The sequence below is a fragment of the Sphaerodactylus townsendi genome, linkage group LG02 (assembly GCF_021028975.2).
Source record: "Sphaerodactylus townsendi isolate TG3544 linkage group LG02, MPM_Stown_v2.3, whole genome shotgun sequence".
In the NCBI taxonomy this organism is placed as follows: Eukaryota; Metazoa; Chordata; class Lepidosauria; order Squamata; family Sphaerodactylidae; genus Sphaerodactylus; species Sphaerodactylus townsendi.
The window spans coordinates 153526336-153554081 of NC_059426.1; the positions used below are offsets into that span (position 1 = coordinate 153526336).

A 27746-nucleotide genomic window follows, 5' to 3' on the forward strand; every position below is an offset into this window, starting at 1 on the left:
CAGCTTTTCAGTCCTGCTTTATTGTGCTTCTGTGGCAAGACCGTGTTCAGGCAGGAAGCAGATTTAATGAGCACAAATGCTGGTGAGTGTGAGGCAGCTAACGCAGGCACTCAAGGGCTTGTGACTGAAAATGGGAAGGAGATTCTTTTTTCAGTCATAAGATACCTGCCTGAGCTTTCATGGGGACTTGTCTTGGAGAGGCTGGTGACCTGCAGCTGCCCCTGTTATATGTGCGCTTCTGTGTGAACTAAACAATGATTTGAGTAGGGTTGTTTGGTTTTTGTATGTGGCTTTTTTCAAGTGTGGCAAGTTCTTTAGTACTTAAAGATCCGGTGTGCCGTGTTAAAAACAATGAGTCTGCTTGCTGGGTTGTACTGATATATGCAGAGTGCTGAGGAAGGAAGGGGAGACAGGAGAATGTGTGACAGTGTGTTGATGTGAAAGGGTCCAACCACTGGTCAGGCAGCCTGGTGTGCACCGCCCAGACCCCTTGTGGGGTGGGCGGTTTAAAAATTTAATATATAAATATAAATAAATAAACTCTTTTGGCAGGCAGGTGGGTTAAGCTGCGGTCTGAATCCGCAGAGGAAAAAATGGCTACTCAGACTGAGGAACCGGTCCAGAGTCAACACTTAACGTTATCTAATCCTTGCTGAGTTTCTAGCTATAATACTGCCTTGTGACAGCAGCTCTCCTCCTTCCATTGTGGCCACGGAGACCACACTTGGCTCCAACTGCTTGATTCCCTGGTTTTGCAGTCCCTTTTGCCTTCCAGTCCTTTCCTTGGACTGTACAACAAGCTCTCCTTGAATTGCTCATTTTGATTGTCCCCTGATTTTGTAGTGATACTGTTACTGAAGGGCAACAGGTATATTTGGAATATATAATCCTGTCAAGCAAAGTTGCAGGCGGAAATGTGGATTGTGCGGCACGTCAAATTAGAATAGTTTATCTCTTAAAAGACCAGCCGTTTTACTTCAGAAGTTCATAATAAAACATAAGCAGAACTTTACTTAACCTGAGAGAGAAAATATACAGTATATACATTAACAAAGTATCACCAATAATAGTTACATGCACGGCTAATGGTTTGTTACAGTTTTGGTTGTGTTACAATATCTTATAGTCTAGTCAGAGCACTTTCTATATATCATTTGGTTTTCAGAGCTGTATACAGAGCATCTTTCTTTTAGTTAGGCAGGCAGGCAGTCTCATAGTGTGTGCGGGAACAGAGCACTACCAACGGATTTTAACTGTCACCTTTAGAATGTTCGTGCAGCTTCCCAGAATTCCCTGCTGCTTCTGCTGCATGCAAAGCAAGGCTGGAAATTCCAACAGTTACACTGAATCAAATTGTGCATTTCCAAATGCTAAAGTGTTTGTGGACTCTTTTGTGTCACTCATATTCTTTTACAGTGCAATCCTAAGCAGAGTTATTTCAGTCTAAGTCCATTGAAATGAATGGCCTTAGACTGGAGTAACTCTCTTCAGGACTGCACTGTGAGTACCAGAAAGTCGGTGCTGCCACAAGGCTTGCATATGTGCTGTGTCTCACTGTGACCCCATGTGTTCACAGCATTGGAAGTGCATAATTATGGTGTTATTTAAATTAAACTGGTATGGAACTATAATTTTGACCTTCAGATTTCTGTGGTACATGCTGCAAATATCCAATGGATAAATTTAAGGAAACTGGGGTGGGAGGGGGTGACATTCTGAGCATCTTTTCGGTAAGCATTCTGAGAGTACAGACCATGACCACATTAAAAGATTACGTTGATCTATATTCTGGGGCCACAGATACCTCTGATCCTTAAATCTCACTTTCTCCTTTGCTAGCCTGCATACACAGAGGATCTGGCCATACTCTTAACTTAGTCCTGAGTCACAGGGAGCTATTTTAAAAGAGCAGGGAGGGATCGCTCTTTGCTCTTGGACACCAGCAGATCGTATCAGTGAGGCTAATATTCTTATTTCACGTGGTCCCTAGATATCTGTATTAGCCTCTCCTTGCGATTGAAGATAATACTGGCTTCCTTCAGCTAGGTATTTGACACATTTGCCCACTGGCTGTCCTTCTGATCCCTTGTTCCATCTTCCCTTGTCATCTCTTGGATTCATCGTGGAATGGATCCTGATGGTTTTTTCCTAAGCTAAAAATACAGTTTGTGGTCACCCACTGAGTGGGAATGGGATCGATTCCCAGAAGCTGACAACATCAATTCCACTAATGCTACCAAGCGCAGAGTACAAATCTGGGATTTTGCCAGCTGTAGGTACTGAATGACTCCTCATATTCACTGTTCGCTTTCATCTGTGTGCATGTTTCTGAGGAGGGCAATATGAAAAGCTTAAAGGCTGACATCTTCGTTTTCCTGATTTCCATATATTCCCGAGTTTCTGCGCAGATCAGATACCAAGGGAGAAACAGAGAAAGAGGTGTGCTTTTGTGCACCTCTGTGTATACAAACGTAGCTTAAGAACAGCCCTGCTCAACTTTGGGTTCATCAGTTGTAGCATCCTGTTTTCTTCAGTGACCAGCAGGATGTCGCCAGCTTGATGCTTTCAAAAAGTCCTCCACTGGGACATGAGGCAATGGGCCTCCTTTGCAGTTTGGTCTGGTGTTCAGTGGTGGACCACCATTGGACATGAACATTTTATATAACTATTGTGGGTAACAGCTGTTCATAAAGCTTCTTCTCCAGAATTTATCTAATCCCTTTTTTGAAAGCCATCTAAGCCTCTCACCGTCATGCGTCTTGTGGCAGAGAATGCAGTAAGTTAATTATGTATTGAGTGAAGAAGTACTGTTCTTTGTCCTAAATCCACTGTCAGTCAATTTCGCTGGGACATCTCTGAGTTCTGCCAGTATTTTATTTGCCACAACGTTTGGGCTTTGATCCCAAGACATTGTTCCCCTTTGTGCTTCTCTATAGCTGCCATGGTGGTTTTCTGCCACTGTGCTTCTTGTTTCCTCTGCCCACACACTTTTGCATGAGCAAGATAACTGCTTTTGACAGAGCCCTTTTGTATGTGGAACTGCTAGTGGAAGAGGAAGCGAGCACTGCAGCTGAAGAATGTCTCTTCTGAGGTCCCAGAGAACTTTGAGGGAAACTGTATTAGGAACCAAGCCTGTATATCCAGTGTTGGGGGGGTGGGAGGTTGAGTAAGCTGCAGTATTTCAGTCGTGGCAGTGAAAACTCTGCTCACGATCAATCCCAACCAAAGTCGATTTCAGGTAGCTGGCTCAAGGTTGACACAGCCTTCCATCCTTCCAAGGGTGGTAAAATGAGTACCCAGCTTGCTGGAGGTAATTTGTAAGCAACTGAGGAAGAAAATGGCAAACCATACCATAAATATAGTCTGCCTAGTAAATGTGTTGTGACATCCCCCCATGGCTCAGCAGTGACATGGTGCTTGCACAGAGGACTATTTTTTTATCTTTTATAAGAGTGTTTTCGCTGGTGCAGGGGACGATTTTTTGCTGATTTTCCTGCTCCCACTACAGACCTTCCCAAAACATGCCCGGTATTATTCTTGGGGTTCCCTCAATCCTGGGGATAATATTGGGTGGGGGGGAACCACAGTGAAGTTGGGGTCAAAAGTTATCCATTATCTACTTTTTCCCTCAATCTTGGGGTTAATATTGGGTGGGGGGAACCACAGATGAAGTTGGGGTGAAAAGTTATCCATTATCTACTTTTTCTAGCTGGATAACACTATTCATAATGATGAGAATAGCTTATGTTATATAACACACTAGCACTGATCTCTGTATTGGGTAGCAAAACCCAAAAAAAGAAGGGGAAGAAAGAATGTCAGCCCAGAAAAACAAGGTAACCAAAGAGATTGACAAAAACCTAATGGTAGGATAAAGTCTAATGCATCACAGTATGTTAAATTAACAAAGCTTTAACGTGTTACACACAATAAATGATTTTAAAAATTCAATTAAAACCAAATGCATTTCAGCCACATGGCCAAACCGTATTCATTTTCAGTAGACTTTTAAATTATTTATTATTTGTAACATGTTAAAGCTTTGTTAATTTAAGATATTAGACTTAATTAGACTTAATGAATTAATTCGACTCAATCTTATTATTAGCCTTTTTGTCAGCCTCAGTTATCTTATGTATTGAGGCGTAGCAAGGGAGAAAAGCACATGGTTCACTGGTGTGTCCTCTGCCCATGTCCCGGCCCTGGAACGCCCTCGCCACACCCCCACAGGGGTGTGCCCAGTGCGTCACATTCCCCTTGGAGCTACGCCTCTGATTGGGTATTATATACCATTGGACTCTACTTGTACAAAACAACAGTTCCAGAGGCATATCTTGCACTAGCACTTGTTGCTTATGGGGAAAAAGAGTCTAATCCAGATGTTGACCTGTAAACTGTCACAGGTTGCAGGTGCATTTAGACTAACAAGGGATTCAGTGTTGATTGGATGACAGAGTGTTGTTTAACTCTGCTGTCGGCCCCAAATAGTTGTTCAATTCTGGAAGGGAATGTGCAGCTCTGTCAACCTACTGCATTGGGTGCTCGTCATGTGCAGCATATATTTTTTTGCACATGGGAATCACTGGATCATCACTACTAGTGCATAGTGATGTGCATACAGTACAATACATTTCTGAAATGTGGTAAATGATAACAATCTCAAATTAATTCTGTGAGTGTCCTGAAATGTAGAGATGCAAAGAATGGTGATGGTTACCTAAATTTCTATGGTCTGTCCCTAGAGAGATTCTTTCTTATTGAGCATTCACAGAAACTACTGGATGACTGGCATTCATAGTTGCATGCCAACATTCATCATAATTGGATAAAATGCTGAAAAATGGGCATTATAGTTACTTTCTCTGGTTTTGTTTTTATGGTTGTTTTGTAAGTCCTTGGGAGTACTAAGGAAGTAATTACTAGGGAAATAATAGGGAAGTAATTGAAAAATATAAATGATAAATGCACATGCAAAACCTTGCTGTGGGAATAAACTAGCAGGAAATCCACCCCCCCCCCTTTTTTTAACAGCTGAAATGTCAAGTAGTGTCTGTGTCAGCAAAGCTGGCATGTGAATTGCTGTGTGTGTGCCTGAATTGCACAACATGAGCCCTATGTTAGTATAACTTTTGGGTGCTGGTGCCAGGTACCAAGCTGTTGGTATTTGCAAGGAGTTATCTGTCTGTTTGGCATTACTGGAGACAAGTAGTACAGAATAGGATAAGTAAGGGTCAAGTTCCAGAGATAACGATTAAAAGTCAGAAGGTTTCACAGGCAGACTGTATAGTCCAGGACTGGCAGAAAATCAGGTTAAAAACAAGCAAGGGAAGAGGGTAGGCATTTATGGTGCAGTCCTATACACAGTTACACTCTTCTAATCCCGATGACTTCATTGAGGCTTAGAAGTGGGTGACTTCAGTTACTATTGCTAGGTTCCTTTCCAAAAAGACAAAGTTGCTGTAATGAAGCAGCAAGCTCTGTCAGTCCTTTATAGGATTTAGAGGATAAGGATTGGTTCTTGAGATTGAGGTGACTTGAGAGTCCAGTCAGATGGCGAGCTGGTACTGAGCCTGGGTGGCATCATTGTAACACAGAGGTCAATCTGCACAGCTGTAGTAGTAACTGAGTACAGATAGCATGCAGGGCAATGCCCTGGAGGCTGCCAGCAACTTTGATTCAAAAGACACACATAAACATAGCTGTCTCCACACAGAGTTGTGTGCACACTTGTTCAGTGTGTTGTTCTGTTGGTCAGTTTGGAGAGATATTTTGATATTCTGAATAACTGGGCTTTACCCGTGAATGTGGCTGTCTCAATGTTCTTCCTTAACTCCAGATAGCTAAAAATAGCACCAGCATAAATCAGCATAGATTGTTAGAGGATGCAAAAGGAAGGAGAATTCCGGGCCAGATCTGGGCTGATCCATGCCGGGCAAAGTCATTTGATTAGAAGTCAGATTCCAAGGGCAACTTTAAGATAACCTGTGATTAGGAAAAGCAAAACAAGACAAATGGAAGGCAGCCTGTTGATAAAGAGAACCAGAAAACTAAGTAGTAAAACATTAGATAAGTGCATATTTATAGCATAATTATTTAGATAATTCATGGGCAGAGAACTGGTCGGGGAGTTGACTGACTATGATTACAAGCAAATTATCCCTGATAACGAGAGAGAGCAAAATACTTTCAAACTTCAGTTGGGCTTAACTAATTATTTTATATTTGCCCTGAGATATTCCGTAAAGATATTGTGAAGTGCAATACAAGAAATAATAGTTTATGCTCCCATCCAGTTAGTCTAAAATATTTGCATACATATGATATTATATATGCTTTAGAGAAGCATCCAAGAAAGGGGGTGTGGGGAGCACAAGTTGCAGTGCACTTCTTATAGCAGCAGGGGGGAGAATCCAGGATCAAGGCTGCCAGCTACAGAAGACGGGCTGAATTTGTCTTTCCTTTCCTGTCTGCAGATATAAAGCCCTATCGGGCACAAATGTGATGCATTTGCAGAAGAAAGCTATTGAAGAGTTATGCAGCACAGTGCTTATTTAAACTGTCTCACTTGATTTCATTCTGTCTGTTATGGTTGACTTGTGATAAGGCTAGAGAATTTTGCAGATTATTAATACATTCAATAATCGAAAGGATTTTAAAGATGAATGTCCAATTGAAACCAGAGGCTTTTTTGTTGGAGCTCATCATGGAAACTTTGTTTTTATATATGACAACAGTGGCAAGAATAATAGTTGCACAAAAATGGGAAACTCCAGGTATTGCTACAATTGAAGAGTGGGTGGTACTAGAATTAGCAGAGATGGCTAAGTGTTGTTTGAAGAAAGGATTTTGAATACATTTTTGGAGTTTTGGAAACCTATGATAAACGATATAGATTAAAAAAGGGGTGAAAGATTTATACGATTTGAAGAGAAATCAGAGTATTAAAAAAGGAGCTGCTGATTAGTCCCTTAGAAGGTTGATGGACTTTTATCATAAGCTTTAATATAGAAAAGGGTGATGTTTATGAATAATGCTCATAGAGATACAACTTTACCTATGTTGATAAAGACCAAGAGGTATATTTTTCAGAATTAATACTCAATCCAGACGAAATTGGGAGTCCTTACAGTAAATGTACTTATTCATATTTATATTTTCTGAACTAACTGTGGTGTTAAAGTATTTTAGGTAAGAATAAAAAAATTAAATGCCGAATCAGTTCCATTTGATTTTGGTGGTATATATCTCACAGTGGTCTTTTCCGCACAGCACAATTGTAACGTCTTGCAAATGTTATGAAAAATCATTTTCATGGATTATGTTCATGAAAGGGCCTGTCATAACATTCTGAAGCTCCAGAAAATAATTGGGGTTGATTTGGCTCATTCACACAGAAAACGCTTTAATTTTTTTTAAAAAAATGTTACCACACATGCATAGCTTTGAACCACAAAGATAGGAATCTACACAGCCATGCTGATTTTCCAGCAATCCAATTGGCTGTTACTTGTCTCCTGTGCTCGGTTGCTCCCTGTCTCCTTTGCTTCTATTGGTTCCTGGCCTTAGATGAGAGAAAACCTACAATTGGTGATGACTTTTTACAGCAGACCTGAGAGACCCAACCAATAACTCCCTCTCCTTTTTCTCCAGTACAGCACAGCACTTTAACAATGGAAAGAATCCTCCACCCCATCCTTCTTAAAATGAATGAAATAATCAATAAAATGAGATCTAAAATGAAATAATCAATAAAACGTTGATAATACGAGATCTTCCCCATCCCCTCACAAATCCCCTGTCTTGGCTACCCTCGTGTGCAACTTCGTAGCTTCGCATTTTCAACAGACAGAATAAAATAGGGGGAAAGGGCAATTTAATGAAACAGGCATGCTGTAATGGTTGTTCCACTGTAGTTCACTGAGGGAAATGGCAGACAGCATCGTTGCCAGGGGAAACAACAGGCTTGGGGAACTTCACAAAATGGTGGGCAGCCAAAGAATCTACCTAAAATAGCAGGCAGCAGTACAAACGCAAGTACGAGAATTGAGGGGGGGAGAGTTTCAAATTTGGGTGGGAGAAATTGTGCAGGAGAAATAAAATGTTTCCTGCCTTCTTTGTTCGCACGGGGCAAGCAGGAACCGTCTTCAGCCCAGCATGGAGAAAGAAATTTGCTTGTTTAGTGATTTTTGAAAAAGCTGGGATGAGAAAAATGTAACATGAAAACATTTTGGGGGAGGGAGCTGTGTGAACATCCTCTGGGAAACGCTTTTTATAACACCTTCAAGACATTATAATTGTGCTGTGCCAGTGAGTGTGCGCAGGATTGCATCTCGAAAGCCAAGTGTTTTAAAGAAGAAATATATTTTTAAGTTCTGAAATGAGGAGCAACTACAAATTGGGCAGAAATAATTGATTCCACTTCTTGCATGTTAACAGTTGCACAATAAATAATTCTTCCTCCATTCCTATTATATGTGTTCCTGGGTGGTTTCTGCTGTTTTGGCTTTCTGGTGCCTGTCAGCAGACTTTCAATCAAGCTGCATGTCAACAGACAGAGATTTTGTAACTAACTTAGCTTACATCCATCACTGGCATTAAACGGACTTAGCTGAAACCAGCTATTACCCCTTCTCCTTTGCTTGCAGGTAATCTCTTCTTACAGCGTTGTGTGAAATCATGAGTTCATTCTAATCTGCAGGAAAGAGTCCATGAATAACAGCTTTAGTTATCCTTTTGAAATAAAAAAAATATGGCAAATCCCTGTTTAATCGCAGGCCCAATTCTCACTGAGGTTGTGATCCTGTGTCTGGGCTATACCACTTCAGACTGTAGGATGGAGGCTCACATGATTCCTTATTTTAAAAAAACTCTGTCCATAGCGCTCTACCTTGGCTTGCTAGTTTCTAAGCTTGAACTCTTTTGTCTGATTACATTGTCTGCATGCAGGAAATGTTGGAAGAGTGAGAGGGCATTTAGTCACCTGCAGCCTGAAGTCTGCCACCACCCCCATGAGATCAGACCGCTCATACATTAATGCTAAAATCTTGGAAGCAAGCCTTATTGAACTCGGCGAGGCTTACCACTAAGTAAACATTGTCATGCCCATTGCTGCCAGCAATTTGTACAGAATAGCTGAAGAAGGCTATTTGTTTACTGCATGTATCAGTATTTTACAAGCGCGAAGATCAGATAATACAGTTGAGATCTGCAAAGGGGTCTTGCAAAGGGGTCCAATAAGACTGGTTCTGGTGGGTTTTCCTGGCTGTGTGGCCATGGTCTGGTGGATCTTATTCCTACAAGATACACCAGACCATGGCCATACAGCTGGGAAAACCCATCAGAACCAGTTGAATCCAGCTGTGAAAGCCTTCGACAATACATTGTCCACTAAGAATTTCATCAAAATCAGAATCTGTCATTTTATCACAGCCACAAAATGCTGAACCATTGCTACAGCCCAATTGGGGTGGGGTGAATCTCCTCTGGAGGTGGTGCAGGCTTTTCCGGCAGATTTGCCCTCTCTAGGGCACCTATGCTGACAGAGGGGCAAATCCTGTGGTACTAGGCTGCTGCGTAATCCTGAGATGTCCGGCCACAGTGCCCAGCTCTGCACTGACAGTCCCACTCTTCATCCAGCCGTGTTGGCATGGTGGGCCATTCTGAGGGTGTTCCAAGGGGCAGGGCTGACCTTAGCCTCCAAGAGCCCACTTGGCTCCTGTATGCCGGCAGAATCCCCAGTAGAGATGTGCCATGATTATTCTTGCCTATGGGGGATTCGAAGGTGAGGGTGGTTTTTTTTTTTACTTTCTCACATTTCCCATGGTTTGAGAAAGCCCTGTGGAGTGGGCAGAGCTGCACCATGGCAGTGCTGTTCCCTCCTGCCGGACAGCTGTGGATCGGCTGTCTCCAGTGCTCCTCTACACCAGTGTTATCAAAAGAAAAAAGAGGTTTTAATATATTCTTACAATTGTTAACAAATCTAGTTACCAGGCCCTTCTTCACTGTGAATCAATTTCATTTTCATATATAGATCGTGACTCCTCTTAGCACCCTCTGGGGAAGGCAGCACTGAAGATTGCCTTAAGTAACTTGTTCCTTGGTCCAGCAGTTTGAGAGAATGGTGCATAAGGAACTCTCCAACTATGGGAAAGCAAAAAGTAGGAAATAAGAGTGCATCATTTTACATTGTGTTCTCTTCAGCCCTCTATTTATTCTTCTGGAGTTTCTGTGTGGGAACAGAAAACATCAAAATTCGAGCAATACATTAAACTATTCGTCAGAACAGATTGAGGCTGTGAGGCAGGGAAGGAAAAACATAAATTATATAGATGTATTTTTTTTGTTATTGGTAAAAGGGACAGGGAGGGACTAGAGAGCAATTTTACTCTGACACCCTCCAACATTTGATTAACTGCAACTTGTTCCTTCACACATCATTTACCTAGTGTTGATTTGAGATTGTAAACTCCTTGGAGGCAGGGGCCTGACTGTTTTGAGTTATCATTTTGAGTTATCATTCTCTGGAAGATGACATCTAGACTGGTGGTGCTGTATAAAAATATGTGGAAGGAGGGACAGGAGATTGTGCAAATGGGATTGATTCTGGCAGCAGCTAGGATTTGTGGTACCCTTCGTGTCTGATCTCGCAACTAGGCCATGGGAAAAGCCTTCCCGCACTGGCCCCCGGTCACTGAAGCTCAAGCATGCCTGTCATGTACACCAGTCAAGATTTATATGACTGGTTATTCATGGGCACCTTTAAATGTGCTGAAAAATGACCCTTCCAATGGATGCTGTCTCTAATGGTGCCCGTGTTGGAAGACCACATTATGGTATGGCAAAGGGCATCTTAGAGGTCAGAATATGTAAATAAATAAAATTAGAGGCATTTGTTTTCCTGACAGCTTAGCTGAATTTGTTTAGATGTGTGGAACATAAACAAAAATCTCATGGCTGGCTAATCCTTATTCTAGTATAAATTGCCTTAGGGTAGGACCTACTCCCTTGGATGCATAATTTGATATGTACTATGCATGGAATATGCTTTGATATGTACTATGCATGGAATATACTTTGTGCAAATTTGTTAGGTTAGATCAGGGGTAGGGAACCTGCGGCTCTCCAGATGTTCAGGAACTACAATTCCCATCAGCCCCTACCAGCATGGCCAATTGGCCATGCTGACAGAGGCTGATGGGAATTGTAGTTCCTGAACATCTGGAGAGCCGCAGGTTCCCTACCCCTGGGTTAGATGATTTCTAAATTCTCTATTGTAAGAAATAGAGGAGGAGGAGGAGAAGGAGGAGAAGAAGAAGGAGAAGAGTTTGGATTTATATCCCCCCTTTCTCTCCTGCAGGAGACTCAAAGGGGCTTACAATCTCCTTGCCCTTCCCCCCTCACAACAAACACCCTGTGAGGTAGGTGGGGCTGAGAGAGCTCCAAGAAGCTGTGACTAGCCCAAGGTCACCCAGCTGGTGTGTGTGGGAGTGAACAGGCTAATCTGAATTCCCCAGATAAGCCCCCACAGCTCAGGCGGTAGAGCTGGGAATCAAACCCGGTTCCTCCAGATTAGATACACGAGCTCTTAACCTCCTATGCCACTGCTGCTCCTATAAGAGTTTGGATTTATACCCTGCCTTTCTCTCCTATAAGGAGACTCAAAGTGGCTTTCAAATTCTTTCCCCACACCAGACATCATGTGAAGTAGGTGGGCTGAGAGAATTCTGGAGATCTGTGACTATCCCAAGATTGCCCAGCAGGTACCATGCATAGGAGCAGTAAAACACATCTGGTTCACCAGATAAGGGTCTGTTGCTCATGTGGAGAAGTGGGCAATCCAACCTGGTTTTCCAGATTTGAGTCCGCTGCTCTAAACCACTACACTACAATTGCTCTCATCCTGACAGTGTGTTGGGTTGCTTGTCCAGCTGTTGAAAAGCTGCAGAAACAGATGTTGCCAGCATTTGGCTCAAGCTGTCATCAGACTCCTGAATGGAGCTATCAGAGGGTGTGTGGGCAGCAGGCAGTGAGTCCAGGTAGATCCCAAAAGCAAGAAGAGGGTGAGTTCTATAGGACTTCGGAGGGGTCCTATAGTAATGTCCTTTAACTGACAACTAGCAGGAGCCCTGGGGATCAAACTTCTCATTCTGCATGTGTGGAGCAGGCCGTCCTGAAGGTAAAAAACAGGTTTAGCTTTGTCAGGGTATGTCAGAGGATTTTTCAACCACAGCATGAACTCTACTTCACAACTTGCATTGCAGTCATCCATGCTGACAAGTCAAGCACAGGATTGTCAAGTTGCTTCCCAGGCCAAGGAGGCAAGTATTTCCTCCATTGTGTGTCACATTAGCCCTTTCTGCACAAATCCCCTAAAACATTTTCAGCCCCTTCTTTGAAAGTGATGGATGTCTGCACTCATCCCTTTGAAACAATTCCTGGATGCCATTTTGTGATCCCCCCCCCTTTTTTTAGTTCTGTGTTTTGATATTTCAGTGCTTCACAGCCTTGTGTTGCATTCTGTACTCCTTGTATGTTTGATGTTTTGAAGATTGCCCCCCCCCCATAAAAGAACAAACAGAGAAATACTGAAGATAAACAAGTGGGGGAGGGGGGACTGAGTTCAGGGAAACAGAGAAGTATGGAAACGTTGTCAGTAAATGATACAGCAATGGACGAAGTTTTCAGAATGTTTCAGCCGGAGAATCATTTTAAAAGGGGAGTAACTTAAAACGTTTTGAGGCTGGAAATACAATGTTTTGGGGTAAAAATGTTGCAGAACTCCATGGAGGAAATGTTTTATTTACTGCCTCAAAACGTTTTAAAAGGTTTGTGTAGAAAGAACCCGTGTGTATTCAGGAGGCTACGTGCTTTTCTTTCTCCTCAAGCAAAATGCGTGTATATAGATTTGAGTTCAGGAGCACCTTAGAGACCAACAAGATTTTGGGGGCATAGGCGCTTGAGAGTCAAAGCTCCTGTTGTCAGATACCTGACGATGGTATCCGATGAAAGGAGCTTTGACTCTCGAAAGCCTGCACCCCGCAAATCTTGTTAGTCTCTTCAGTGCTACTGATCTCAAATCTTGCTCTTCTACTGCAGATCTACCTGCCTGTTGCACAGATACACTCATTCCTACCTTGCCGGAAAAATAAAATTAGAAGCAATTTAAGAGTCACTGTGACACTTCTCCAGGAATTAAAGGCATCGAGAGGTTATGTTTTCAAATTCCAGGTGGGACCTGGAGAAGTCCTGGAATTGCCACTGATTTCCAGTTGACACAGTTCAGTTTTCCTGGAGAGAATGGCTGCTTTAAAATGTGGCATTATATCACCACTGAGGTACCTCTTTTGGCTCCATCTCCAAATATACACAAATTTCCCAAACCGAAGCTGGCAATCTTAATAGACCCTTTCAAATACAGGTCACCACCCATAGTCAGCTTTTCCATAGATCAAATAGAACTGTGCTAAAGGGAAGAACAGAAGAACCCTGCTAGATCAGACAAATGTTTCATTTAGTCCAGCAGCCTTTTTCATACCAGTTACCATGAAAGGCCAAAGAAACAGGAAATGGAAACTGAGGCCTTCTCCTGATGCTTCTTCCTGATGCTGGGATTCAGAGGTTTGCTGCCTCTGTTTATGGAACTTCATTTTAATCACTGTTGCTAGTCGCCATGAAAAATCATTTTTTGTTACATAACAGGAAAAAAGTATGCTTATCTGGAGTGTTTTGACCACCTTACCAAATCTTCTCCCAAGCACACTTAAAATGTTATTTCTGCCTTCTTTTGTAGGCATACCCTGTACATGTTAGATCACTTTCAAGCTTATCTGTCACTAGCTGTACCACTTGTGAATCTTAGCAGGATATATAGAAGAGAATCGATGTGTATATTTTAGACTATAATAAGTTTTATGTGTTCATGATAGGTTGATTTAATGGACACCTATCGTATATACTCATGTATAAGTCGAATTTTTCAGCACATTTTTAATGCTGAAAAAGCTCCCCTCGACTTATATGCGGGTCATTAAATTTTTTTGTGTGTTTTTACTTTGCCAGCCAGCAGGGGGCACAGTTTTTATGCTAGTGGCACCAAAATGTCAGGGTACCCTCAGAAGACACTCCTGATGATACCAGCCAAGTTTGGTAAAGTTTGGTTCAGGGGGTCCAAAGTTATGGACCCCCAAAGGAGGTGCCCCCATTCCCCATTGTTTTTAATGGAAGCTATTAGTAGATGGGGCTACCCATAACTTTTGACCCTCTGAACCAAACTTCACCAAACCTGGCCAGGTTTGGTGAAGTTTGGGTCTCTTTATGATACCAGCCAGGTTTGGTGAAGTTTGGGTCAGGGGATCCAAAGTTATTGACCCCCAAAGGGGATGCCCCATCCCCCATTGTTTACAATGGAAGCTATTAGTAGATTTTCCATTTCTGATAGTATTCCTCTTAAAATCTAAGTTGGGTTACATTTGGACAGACAGATTATGATGAGGAATCCAGTTTTGAAGGATTTTAACTCTTGTGTTTTAGCTTGGTTTCTGGTTGAGCTAAGGTTTTTGTACTTTTAAAGTTATTGTTGATACCATATTGTTCTTGTTGACCCTTTTTTCCACTTACAGAGCCAGTTTACTGTTTTTCTTTGAAATAAATATTCAGAAACATTTAACCTACTGATGCCTCAATTGATGTAATTTTATTGGCATCTATTTTTATTTTTGAAATTTATCAGCAGCTGCTGCATTTCCCACCCTCGACTTATACGCAAGTCAATAAGTTTTCCCATTTTTCTGTGGTAAAATTAGGCGCCTCGACTTATATGCGGGTCGACTTATACACGCGTATATATGGTATTTTGAAACGTGAAGGTAAATTGAGCGCTGTAATTTTAACAGGGATGGGTAAGAGGTATGGAGTTTTATATATTTAATTGTATTTGTATATTTGTGTTGTGAACCACCCTGAGCTTTAATAATAATAATAATAATAATAATAATAATAATAATAATAATAATAATAATAATAGAAAACTTCATACAAACAAACACCAAAAAACCCCCACAAATGTGGTGGAAGTCACCCAAGCTAAAAGAAGATAAGAAAATAAATCACTACTCAAGGTTTCTTGACTCCAGAAGGAAAAAAAATATTGGCTGAAAAGAATGGACATGTCCCACTTGAAAGATTTACAAGTCAGCAAGTGTATGGCTTGTTTCAGAACTTGGTCTCTAATACTTTGATTTGTAATTTTAGACTGTCTTTTGTTTTCCCCGAAACCAAGTCCTGAATTTTGTCCAGTAAGGTTAGATTGTTCCTTCTTTCAAGAGGGAAGGAGTATTTGGGGATTTAAAACCCCAGAAGTGGAATTGGAGCTAGCCAATGTGCTCCTTATCCTGAGCATAGTCTGGTTTGAGACATAAAATCAGCATAAAAAGTAATGTTATGCAAATATGACACGATTGTGCAGGACTGGAGCAAGGGGGAACTGCGCCCGGGGCACACGTGTGCCCCTGCCACGCTCCCATACTGGCGTGCGCCCGGTGCATTGTGCGTGCCCCGCCCCTTTGGTGCTACGCAACTGTGATTGGCGCTACACCAATGTCCTCTTTTCAATTTGAAACAAGTAATCATTTTTTTAAAAATATGGAAAACCCAATTGTTATGTAATTATGTAGTGTCCTGTTTTGAATGTGGGACGAGTAAGCATATTTTCAAGGTGGTAGATGGAATTCCCAGATATGGGTATGTACAGAAGCTTGATGAGAACAGTCGGCCTAGCAGAATAACACTATTTTCAGCTTCTGCTGCCTACATCCTTACACAGGCTAAAAAGGCCTTTTTATGTAGGCTTGTTGATGGAACTAACCTGTGTTTAGCAGGAAGGTGTTATTATGTGACCCTTCCAAGTACATAGTGGGGATTTACTTGCAGGCAATACTGTGTGTGATACTGTGCTGTCAATTAATTATGATGTCCAATGTAAATGTTGCAAAAGGGGGCAAAGTGGTTAGTCCTAGCTGTCACAACGGAAACAAAAGTCTTAATTTCTTGGTCAGCTTTTATTTGATCTCTATCAAAAATGGGGATGTTCTTTTTAAAAAGCGAAATCCAGAAATAATATCCCTCTAGCCTGATTATGTAAATTTCTCAGAATTCTGTTAAACTTGATTCCAGAAGCGCAACAATTTTAATTTCAATTAGGGGTTTATAAATCATTGCCTTATTGGCTCTTAATGGTCTGCTGTGTTTTATGGATAGTTGTTATGCACCTTGTGTTTCTAGTAGCTTGTGTTTTGTACTGCAGTTTTCAGTTTTAAGCTGCCTCAAGCATCACTTTGCTGTGTAGAAATATTCTAAATGAACAAGGCAATGAAGCAAAGTAGTGAACAGGATTCCTCCCGAGAGCCTAGATCATAAGGCACAGTTCTGGATATTTCATAAACTGCTCTGGATCTGATGCCAGATAGCTTCAGAAGGGCAGAAATAATTACTAGGAGAGTCAGAATAATTCCATGCTGGCAGATGTGCTACAGAAAGTCATGTGAGAAATTGGTAAAAATTGCGCCATATTGCATAATCGGTAGTGTCCCCTCCATTTTATCCAGCTGATCTGTGCATCTTGTATTGATCCCTTCCTTAGTCATTTGTCCATCTGTCCTGGGGTAAGGAGGTACCAGCTGCCATTCCCAAAAATTTATTTGAGCTCAGTTGTCAAAGCATTCTGTGTAAAAATGTTGGGAGCTACCCCACTTGGCTGAAACAAGCCACAGAAATGGGAAAAGATTTCACTTGCAGCTTGAATTCCTCGACCAGTGGAGCAGTGGCCCGTCCCTGCATCTATATGGCAAAAGCCTAATATGTTTTGTGTTGATAACTGGAGTGGCAGCAAGCTCAGGTCAATACCCAAAGTGCCAGTAAAGCCTGCAATGTAACGATATCTTTGCCCCACCCCCAAATCAAGCTGTCTTAGCTGGCAATGGCATTACATAGTGACACCTGGGAGAGCAGGAGGCCGATTTGCTAACTGTTATGAAAGCGGCTTTTTGCAGCACTGTCAGGGAGCTCTGGTGGAGGACAGCTGAGGGCAATCTGTTGCCTGAAATGGAGATCTGAAGGTGCGGCACATCTGCCTCTCAAACTGACCTCATTGTTTCGGTCCTGCATGCTTTGCGCCCCCCCCCCCCCCCGGTGGTGGGCTGCTCTTCTTTCACCTTTCACTTTTCCAAATCTTCTTTTCTGAAACTGGATTTCTGCCTTTGTATCTGTGAATGCATTTAAATCTTTTTTTCCTGCTTTCTGCCTTCATCATAAGCTGCTATTCTAATTGTTCTCGCCACCATAAATATATGATAGTGTCTATGGGTGTTAGGTGTAGACAGGAGGGGCACAGGCAGGGGAGTTACTTAAATTCAGCTTTGGCTAAGATATTTTAAAATGCACACATGACTTTCTGTAGCACATCTGCCAGCGTGGAATTATTCTGACTCTCGTAGTGGGAAGAGGAAACCTTTTTGTATATAGGTAACGTACAGATTCAGGAATATTGACATGGCAATTAAATGACATGCCACAAGTTTCGATGTAATCATAGAGGGCTGTGGAATACCTAGTAGAACTCTGTAATGTCTAGGCCCCCAGAAACTCTGAAATTGGGGGTTTGATTCTCAGTGTACAAACACTAGGTTGACACAGGGAAAGAAGCATGACCACTCTAGGAGCATCTCATTCTTTCTCTCTCACACTCATGCAGAAATCCTAGAGGTCTTCCTATAAAAAGGCTCAGGTCTTGGGGTGTGCTTATGGATATGCTGTCTTGAATGCCACCTTTCCCCTCAGTGGGGAGCAAAAGCAGCTTATATCATTATCCTTTCCTGAATTTTTTTCTCACATCAACCCTGTGAGATAGGTTAGGCTGAGAGTGGGTGACTGGCCCAAGGTCCCCCAGTAAGCGGCCATGTTGGAGTGGGTATTCAAACCTGGTCTCCCAGATCCTGGTTCAAAGCTCAAACCTCTACATCACATTGAGGGTTGCCCCCAAGAACAGCTTCTTGGAGGGCAAGAGGAACACAGGCACCAGGACAACAACTAGACTGGAGAGTGCATGGCAGAACATTCAGAGAATAAATAAAAGGACTGCTCTAGTTAAAGGAGATGAAAAATAAGGCCAAGGGCGATGGGGCAAAATAAGGTAAAAAATATTTTAGTACTCAGTGGAAATTCCCAAAATTCCCTTCACAATTTACCAGGAGCCTTCTTCAGGGGAATCTGTTAGTCTTTCAGTGATTTCACATATGGCCCGCCCCGCCCCCCCAGAAGTACAAGCTCAGCAGCCCTCTGCTGCATTTAGGAGGTTCATTGGTACAAATTGTTTAAGAATTCCAGGTCTCAGATGGGGCCTGAGGATCTTCTGAAATTGTCATCTCCAGACTACAGAGTTAAATTCCCCTGGAGAAAACTGATGCTTTCAAGGGTGGACTCTGTGGCATCGTACCCCACTGAGGTCCCTATCCTTCCTAGGCTCTACCCCCAAAGGAACTATTTCGGGCTTCAGAAAATTGACAATTGACATAGCCCGGTGGCATAATAATGTGATATCTAACAGCTTTGTCCTCTGAATTCCCAGTTATCCTTTTTGAAGCAAGTTTTTGGCTCTTTTCATTGCGGAGATAGCTTTAATAGATATTGGGGGGAGGCTGTGGATCAGGTCGAACAACCTCTGCTTTAGATGCAGAAGGTCCCAGGTTCAAACCCCCAGCATCTCCAGTTAAAAGAATCAGGTGGTAGGTGATGTGAAAGTCTTCCACCTAAGACCCCAGATTGCTGCTGACAGTTTGAATGGATAAGATTAATCTTGATGGACCAATGGGGCACAATTCAGTGTAAGGTGGCTTTATGTATGTTCAACAAAAGAGGCTAGAGGTAAAATAAAAGCTGGAATGTCAGAGACCTAACAGAGACATCATTGTGATGTTATAATGCTGTAGTGATATGTTAGTTGCTGATGTATTAAAAAGTGCTCCAGAGGTCCTGCAGTGGTCCATTCCGCACAGCACAGGAAAGACCTCTGTGGGGCATCTTAAAAAGAGGTGAGTGCCTCTTTTCATTCCACACCCGCAAAATAAGACATCCAGGAAACATTTTAAAAAGAGGTGGCTTCTCGGGTGCTTCCAGATGGCAAAGGTGTCGGAGGAGAAAAGAGGCTGTTTCCTGCCCAATGGGTTTGCTCTCTCGTTAGTTTCACCCTCAGCCCGTGCCTGACATTTTGTTTGCAGCTGAAGGGATTCTCCCTGCCGCCGTTTGCTGAAGGTAACTCCAGGACATTTGCTTTGCAGGCTCCAATCCTGGGTGCCAGTTCAGTCCAAAAAGTACACAGCAGCACTCAGATGGTCCTGCCAATTCCAGAAATATATAGGTTTGTTTTTGAGGTGCTATCTTTGAAGATATGCAGACATAAATAAGAAAACCTTAGCCACTCGGAGGACTCCCATTAAAAAGCTTTGGGACAGCGGGCTGAAACAGTGCCCAGGATCAGAGCCTGGGACTACTTTCAGCAAATGGTGGCAGGGAGAATCCCTTCAGCTGCACACAAAATGTGAGGCACAAGCTGAGGGTGAAATTCACAAGAGAGCAAAACTTTCAGGCAGAAAAAAATAAGATACCTCCTGAGCTCTCCTTTCCACACAGCCAGGCAGGAGACATCTTGTAGGTGGTTTAGGGGAAAGGAGTGCACTTTGAAGCATTCTCCAAAAAGGATGCCTTAAGCTAAAAAAAGGTGTCCTGACGACATCTTGGAAAGAAGTGGAGTGTGGAGTGACTTCCCAAGACACCTTTTTTAGTGTCCTCATGATGTCTTATTTAGGCTGTGCGGAACAAACCAATGATGGCCACTGGGAACTGAGGCAAGGAAAGTCAAAGGGACAGCTGTCAAATTGATGCTGCCTTGTAAGGAAGTACATGGAGAGTTATCGTTGTGTGGAAGCAGCTTTGAATTGAGACTGCAACATCTCTTCCTCTTCTCCTGAACTAGTTTACAAAACTAAATCTTCACAGAAAGCGTTTGGTAAATGTCTATTTAAATTTCAATCCAACAATGAATCATTTTATAAATAGGTGAATGTTACATTCAAGTAAAGTATTACCCAAGTTCAGCCCTGTTCAACTTTTGTATTCATTATTTAAACAAGGAAACAAACAATTGTTGAAATACCCTGAACTCTCCAACAAACTGGAAAGAAAAAAGCTGTTCTTTTGGAGGGCATTCAGTATGCACTTCCTGTATGTATCGATTTGCATTTGATAACATCTCTTCATTGTGATAAGAGTCTGAAATGGTTGGTTCGCTAAAGAACATTTTGAAAAATCCCTGTTCATGTCATCTCATTTTTAAAGGGGTTATCTAGCTTTACATTATTTGTTTTGAAGTAAAGTATAACTGAAATAAATGGTGCTATTTAAAATGTGAAAAGTGATTTTTTTTTTGTTTAGAAGTGCCTGAATTGTACGGTTTCATTCTAAACTCTTTAAGTGAGACATCTCTGGCAATTCTGAGCAGTTTCGAATGTGTGCCTCTTTCAGGTCTTGCCCCCTGTGAGGCAATTTGTCATTCTGCGTTGTCTAGTAGACCAGACCACAAGCACATCCTACATGAGCATCTTGTCTGAACAAATCCACAAATTAGTTGTGGTTTCTAGTTTTGGTTTCTGAGGGCAGCTCGAACCATAATTTGCCAGTTTAGTAACAGTCAACTATCATTTTCTGCGAAGGCAGACGGGGAAGAAGGAAGGCAACCACAGTGGCCAGGGAAAAAGGAGATACATTGTCAGTTCAAATAGTGCTGAACTTTAGTTTAGTGTTACATGTATGTTAACATTCTGTTTTGCAGTGCCTCATGTTTATGATCGAACCTCAAAGGGGCCACTTCACCATGTTCAATGTATATGGTACATGTAAAAAAAAAGCAAGCCACACTTGACATCCTGAAATGTAGAAACATATTTTTGTTTTTAAAAAAATCAAAGATGGTTAAAATTAATGATGATAATGTTCTTCAGAACAGAGAGGACGGGCCTAGCCAAAGCACCTTGTCCTCAAGGGTTACCAATTTTTTTTGTTTTTGCTGATTCCTTGTGTGCATTCAACAGCAGAAACCTGCTAATTTCTGTAAATCAAACCATAGTTAAATGTACATGAGCAGGCTGGACTAGGTTTTGTGGCTACTCCCCTTGGCCTGATTGAACCTGAGGGAATTTGGCTTGCCAATCAGACCCTTCCCTTTGGTTGAGCATAGTAGCCCAGTTCATTTCTAACCCAGTGTTTCAGACCAGATTTTATATCTAATGGATTTATTTCCATGCAGACATTCTTAAAATCAGGTCGCTATCGGTAACATAACAGTGATGATGCCCAGTGAGCTGGTCAGAGACAGCGGTGGTATTTTTAGCTTGCTTTTCATAAATTATTTGAGGTAAAAGCCACAGGCAGCAACATTCCATTTCAAAAGGGGACAGTCTCCTCCCTCTCTAATTATTTATTAAAACAATTCTGTACTGTGCATTGTTGAAGGCTTTCATGGCTGGAATCAACTGGCTGTTGTGGGTTTTCTGAGCTATGTGGCCATGGTCTGGTATTTTTGCTCCTAGTGTTTTGCCTGCTGCATCGGTGGCTGTCATCTTCAGAGTCATATCATGGTAAGATATGTTTCTGTCTGAGGCACAGTGTGGAGCTTGCCAGAGTCTGAACTGAGCAGAGTCTCCGTACTGTACTATGGAGAGAAACACATCTCATTGCGACATACCTCTGAAAATGCCATCCATAAATGCAGGCGAAGTGTTAGGAGCAAAAACTACACAGCCTGCAAAACCCACAACAGCTGATTCTGTGCTGCCTTTTCCACCGACTTCAATGGCTTGGGGTCCTTAACATATGAACTTACTCCCTCAGCTGCCTGTTCATTGGCAGTTCCATTTGCCACCAGCTAGCTAGTGATCTGTGGAAAACATTTCCAAATAATGTCTGCATACCAGTTGTCTGTGTTAAAGATGCCAGATCAGTCCCAAGGAAAGATTTTGTTTTCTGGTCAGCTGACCAAATGCCACCTAACATCCCTGTTGGTAGTGATAGAATGGCAGAAGAGTGAGCATGGACTCAGTAGTACAGTATCTGCTTTGCATGGGGAAGATCCCACGTTCAGACTCTGGCATCTCCAGTCTAAAAGGATCAGGCAGGGTGATCTGAGACCCTGGAGAACCACTTTCAGTCAGAGGAGACAAGATTGACCTTGCTAGACCAATGCTGTGACTCAGTATAAGGCAGTGTCCTGTGACAGCAAATGCAGCATTTAACCTTCCCCTGTTAATCAGTATTTACTAAAGTTCACTTTTCTATACAACTACTAAAAGTATCCCTCCCCTACTATGGTTCAAACATTGACCCTTTTTGTGTTTATGTGCAGAGTCAAGACATCTCTTCCTCTTCCCACCTCGCATATATATTTCAAGAGTGGATTAATGAGGACAGACTTATCTGTTACATCATGCCCTTTTCTCGGCTGTTGTCATGCTTATCAAACATGCCAGTGCGTGGGAGGTTCTGCCAAGGGTACCTCTTATAGATAAGCCCTGGCAAGATTCCAAATATGACTCAAGGCAAGCATCAGACTGAGCTGTGAGGCCAAGGGTAGAGGTCTAGTGTAATGCTCACAAAAGTTATAAGAAGGTAACCAGTCTGGTTAAGGAACTTAAGGAAGCAGTGGGTAAGCCAAAATCAAGAGCCAGGAATTGGTCCAGAACCAAGAGGCAGAAGCAAAAAAAATTAAGAGAAGCAGAAGTGGCAATTTCTGAGTTTGCTCTGTAGTGTTCAAAATTCTTTCCCACCTTCTGGCAGCCGGAAAAAAAGTTTGTGCATCTTGTGAAAGCAGCTACCATGTTTCCTCGAAAATAAGACAGGGTCTTATATTAATTTTTGCTCCAAAAGATGCGTTAGGGCTTATTTTCAGGGGATGTCTTATTTTTCTCCATGATTTTGCGCCCCTCACGTGACCAGATCAGCTGCATCGGGGAATCTGTAACTAGGACTTATTTTTGGAGTAGGGTTTATATTTCAAGCATCCTCCAAAAATCCTAAAAAATCATGCTGGGGCTTATTTTCGAGGTAGGTCTTATTTTCAGGGAAACAGGGTAACTGCTCTAGGAGCTGATATTCAGCAGATGTGGGAGAAGACCACTTAGAGGAAAGTGAGCAGGCTTGACAGAAAACCACAAACCAATGGAACAGCGGTGGGAAATTCCAGATGAGCGGTGGGCCACACTCTGAAGATTTCCGTTGCTACGAGGGGCACAAGTTTTAGTAGTCCACATCTGGGTGCCCTGCCCGTTGACTTGCTCCACCCCAAACCTCTTAGGGAAATTCCATCAAAGCGAGTTACCTCACCCGCTCCCCACACCACACCACTTGATCAGTCCCCTATGTGCAACCCACCAAACAGCTATGACAAAATAACCATTCACAATAAATCAACAGTCCTGACAAAAGAGAGAGGAGGGTGGGGATACAAAATGTTCCCCAAGCGACCTGGCCTATTTGATCCGGCCTTAAATAGCTCAGACCGGACCCGCCCCCAATGACGTCAGGACACACCTGGCGTCCTTACGTCAGCTGCAGCTGCGAGGCCAAAGCCGGTCCGTGCATGGCAAGGCATGCAAAGTCTCGTGAACCGGCCTGAAGCAGCTGGGGAGGGGAGCAATGAGATGCCCTTCCCCGGCCAGCAATGGCGGCCGAGCTAATTCTTGACTGCTTTTTTGTTGTAGAATGCTCTGCTAGGGTCCCAGCGCTTATGTAGTCCTACTGCCCCCATCCGTTTGAAAGCAAAAATACATTTTGATGTTCATACTCTTGTATGAAAGTACCATATTCAATAATGCACAAAATAATGGCTATGACAAAGGCACCGCATAAAAATGAATAATTCCCATATTCGTTCTGGACTATCTCATGAGTACCATCTTTGGCCATCTGCCAGGTCCCCTCCCGAATGTGGGATCGGGCGCCGCAAATTATTTCTGTGTTTTGCAGCAATTGTGTTTTAAATAATTTTAAAGTTTTTATGTTTATATTTTATCATTGTATATTGTATGTTGCCTTTTTGGCCTTATTGTTCACTGCACAGAGCCCTTCGAGGGTTGGGTGGTAATAGGTAAATAAATAAATTAATAATAATAATAATAATAATAATAATAAATACAGAAGCATATAATTTTCTTAATCACTTCACCTTAACTGACCATACTATCATCTTTTTCTGAGACAGAGTATAGCATCGAGCACTTGGATCGGAGGATGGGGTTGTTGATCACAATTAGTTAACAGATAATAGGTGTCTTGATGGTTGGCAAGACGACCAACATGGTTTAAACAAGTTTATTTACAGCTAGCAAGAGGTACAATTAGAACATTTAACAGCTACTCAGAAGCTCTCAGTCTGAACTCTCTTGGGTTTCAGTTTTTCCTGGGTCTCTTAACTCTGCCCATCAATTCAAACACATAAAGGCATATCTCATCACAATAGGCCTGTGAGGGGCATGTTCTGATTTGGGAATGTGATCTGTAATCCCTTGTTGAGTTAGTTTAATCTCTGTAAATATTCAGAGCAGGTGAAGTTCAGCAAATAAAAGGTGAAATTGTGTTGTTTTCTTTAAAAGACATCACTAAAAATGCAAAAATGTAGGGCCTGGAAGTGTCTGTGCTAGATTGTGGCTGCTGTGTGTCCTAAATTCTGAAGTTCTGAACCCTGCAAATCTCGTGGCCATCTGTACACAAAATATTCAAAACTTCATGTAACTGGACAGTGCATTTTTTTGTCTCATCACCCCATGAAAAAGGTTTCAGTGCTGATGCATGAAACTCTTCAGTATGCTGTACCTTCTTTTGCCAGTAACTGCTTCCCGCAATTCTGCATTTGCGTTAATGCAGGGGTATCAAACATGTGGCCTGGGGGCCAGATCTGGCCCCATGAGGGTGCTTATCATGCCTGCAAGCCAGCTGAAGCAAACCCCTCCCCCCGCCCCGCTCTGGACAAAAGCTTCTTGTAATTAAAAGATTAGCCAGAGTTACACTGTCTTTTCATTCTGCCTTAAATCCACGGGTTTTGTGAATACATGTGCTCTTTGAAAGCATGCTTTGATCTTTTTTGGATGGGATACTGCCATTAGTCAAAAGATTTTGCGATTGTTTGAAATGCCTAAGATCTAGGATGGTTGTACTGTTTACAACCAGTTTCACTGCTGAGGGTAAAAATTGATTCAGTCACATACTTTGAGGGAACTATGAATAGTCCAACATGAGCAGTGTGCTCACTCAGGAGTGCCATTTGACACATGTATTCAGATGGGCCATTTAACTTACAGAGAAATTGCTTAGAGGACTGCTTCAGTAACTTTCCCAGCGCTTCAGGGGCCACTTGGCTCAGACCATTTTTGCCGCATGAGATGAGTTTGCCATTTTGTGGAATCAGCCAAAGGGTAGCAAATGTCTGTTGCTGGTGTCACCGAGTTATTTGTCCCTGAAGTGTTGGCTTGTAGCGCCACAGGGGCTGCTCAGCTGGGCTTGTTCCAGGGCCATCTTCTCTTCCCAGCCTGCTCCTGTTTTTGTGTATTATCTGTCTGTAAATATAATCTGCCCTGACCTTGATAGGCCAGGCTAGTCTGATCTCATCAGATCTCAGAAACTGAGCAGGGTTGATAAGCTTAATTGAAATGTAGAGATGTAGATGTAATGTTCTGTAGTAAAGACATGATCCCTCTTCTTCAGCTCGCTGTAGTGCAAAGCTTTCCATTCCCTCTCTGACAGCCCTTGACTTAATACTTAAGGTTGAATCCTGTGACCCTTTCCACCAAGAGTTCCTCCAGCAGAGAAAGCTTTCCTTTAGCAAAAATAGAGACTTTTCTCCTATGGAGGGAAGTGTTTACCAGAAAAAACATACCTCATTCTCCATTGGAGGAAGATTTTAGGGCAGCGGTTCACAACCTGTAGGTTGCGACCCCTTTGGGGATCGAACGACCCTTTCACAGGGGTCGCCTAAGACTCTCTGCATCAGTGTTCTCCATCTGTAAAATGGATAAATGTTAGGGTTGGGGGTCACCACAACATGAGGAACTGTATTAAAGGGTCTGTATTAAAGGTTGAGAACCACTCCTTTAGGGGAAGTGGAACATAGGACCTAGTTGTTAGCATTTATATTGAGGAGTAGACTCATGGTGGAGAAATAGCCCTTAAAAAGAGCCCTGCTGCCAGTCCACCTTGGCACTCCTCCTAAAAGTAGAAAGGAGAGCCTGCCCAGCCAACTCCAAGATGATACCCAGTGTAGAAACATGGCTGGGTGCGATATGGCCAGGCTGGAGGCCTCTTTCGTTGCGGCAAGCTTGGTACAGTGAAGTTGGGAACAGCTGGGCTGTTCCTTACCACACCTGGCTGGATGCAGTGAAAGATGAGCCAGTTCATCCCTTAACAGGAAAGATGAGGCTAAACACACCCCTCATTGCATGTGGTGAGGCCAGGCAGGGCACAGTTAAGGATATGTCAGGCACATCTTTTGCTGCACAGGGTGGGGCAAGGGTGGTCATTTTTGGGCAGTGGACAGACTGGGGATTTCCTCCACCATTCCTCAGGCAAAGTCCTCTGGGTGGATCGTTCCCACCCCTCTTTGAACCAGGGTGTCCCTCAGGATCGGGTCTCCCTGGTGCAACTTCTCCTGGTGGCCTTAATGGCCAATTTGCTCTTGTTTATATAACACTGTCAGTGTGCAACCCACTTCAAACACATTATTGTTTTTGTAATCTTAATTGCGAACAGGGATGTCAGGCCCTTGCTTGGCATCAGCAGAATCATTGAGGGTAGAGCAAGGGGCAGATATGACATCTCATGACATCACATTTAGGTGAAGACCTGCATCAAGCAAGGCTCTGGGGGTAGTTGAAGAATTTTGTCTGCTACCTCACATTTGGGTTGTTATCCAGATTGGGCAATATCATCTTCCCCTGGACATTTCTTCACAGGGTTATTATTGTGACAATCACATGGAGGATAAGAGAATATTTTTGCAAGCCACTTTGGGTCCTCATTAGAGAGATATGAGAGGTATAAATATCTAAATAAAATAAGTACATTTGTACTGTTCTCTCTTGATGTCTTGTTTGCATTGAAGTTTGACTGGGTTCTGAAGTAACCCCATCCCTTCCCTCCCTCCCTCCCTCCCTCCCTCCCTTCCCTTGCATGCCACCCCTCCCCCTCCTTCTTCTAGGGTGGGTGGGCCATGTCCAGATGCTGGGTCCCCTCCCTCCCCTCCCTTGCATTCCACCCCTCCCTCCCTCCTCTTCCCCACTCCCTTCCCTTCCTTTTTGCTCTTGACTCAAGGGGCCTTACAGGAGTTAGAAGTTACATTGGCTGTAGGCAAACTTTTTGCTCATGGAATTAAATTCAAAGATTTCAAGTGGGGTAACTGGTTCATTATGTAAAATATTCATTTTTGTTGTATCTAGTATGACATTGCTCAAAAGCTGTAGGGTAAAGAAAGATTCCAGATCACAAGATTCACTGTACATAATTCTGTGGGCCACCATAGTAAAGTATGCCTCAGAGTTTCAGTAGCTTGGATCCTGTGAATGAGTTCTGTGTGCGTTAGAGATTTGCTGTAGTGGAGCCTGCTTCCTCTTCCTCTAAATTTTTCCTTTGCACAAAGGCTTGTTGAAAACCATTTA

At 42.6% G+C, this 27746-nt stretch overlaps 1 protein-coding gene across 2 annotated transcripts in view; it reads left to right on the forward strand.

The window, feature by feature from the left end:
• The window catches only part of SLC24A4 (solute carrier family 24 member 4), a 139649-nt gene that overhangs the window by 12016 nt on the left and 99887 nt on the right, over positions 1 to 27746 (forward strand). The window lies entirely within an intron of this gene.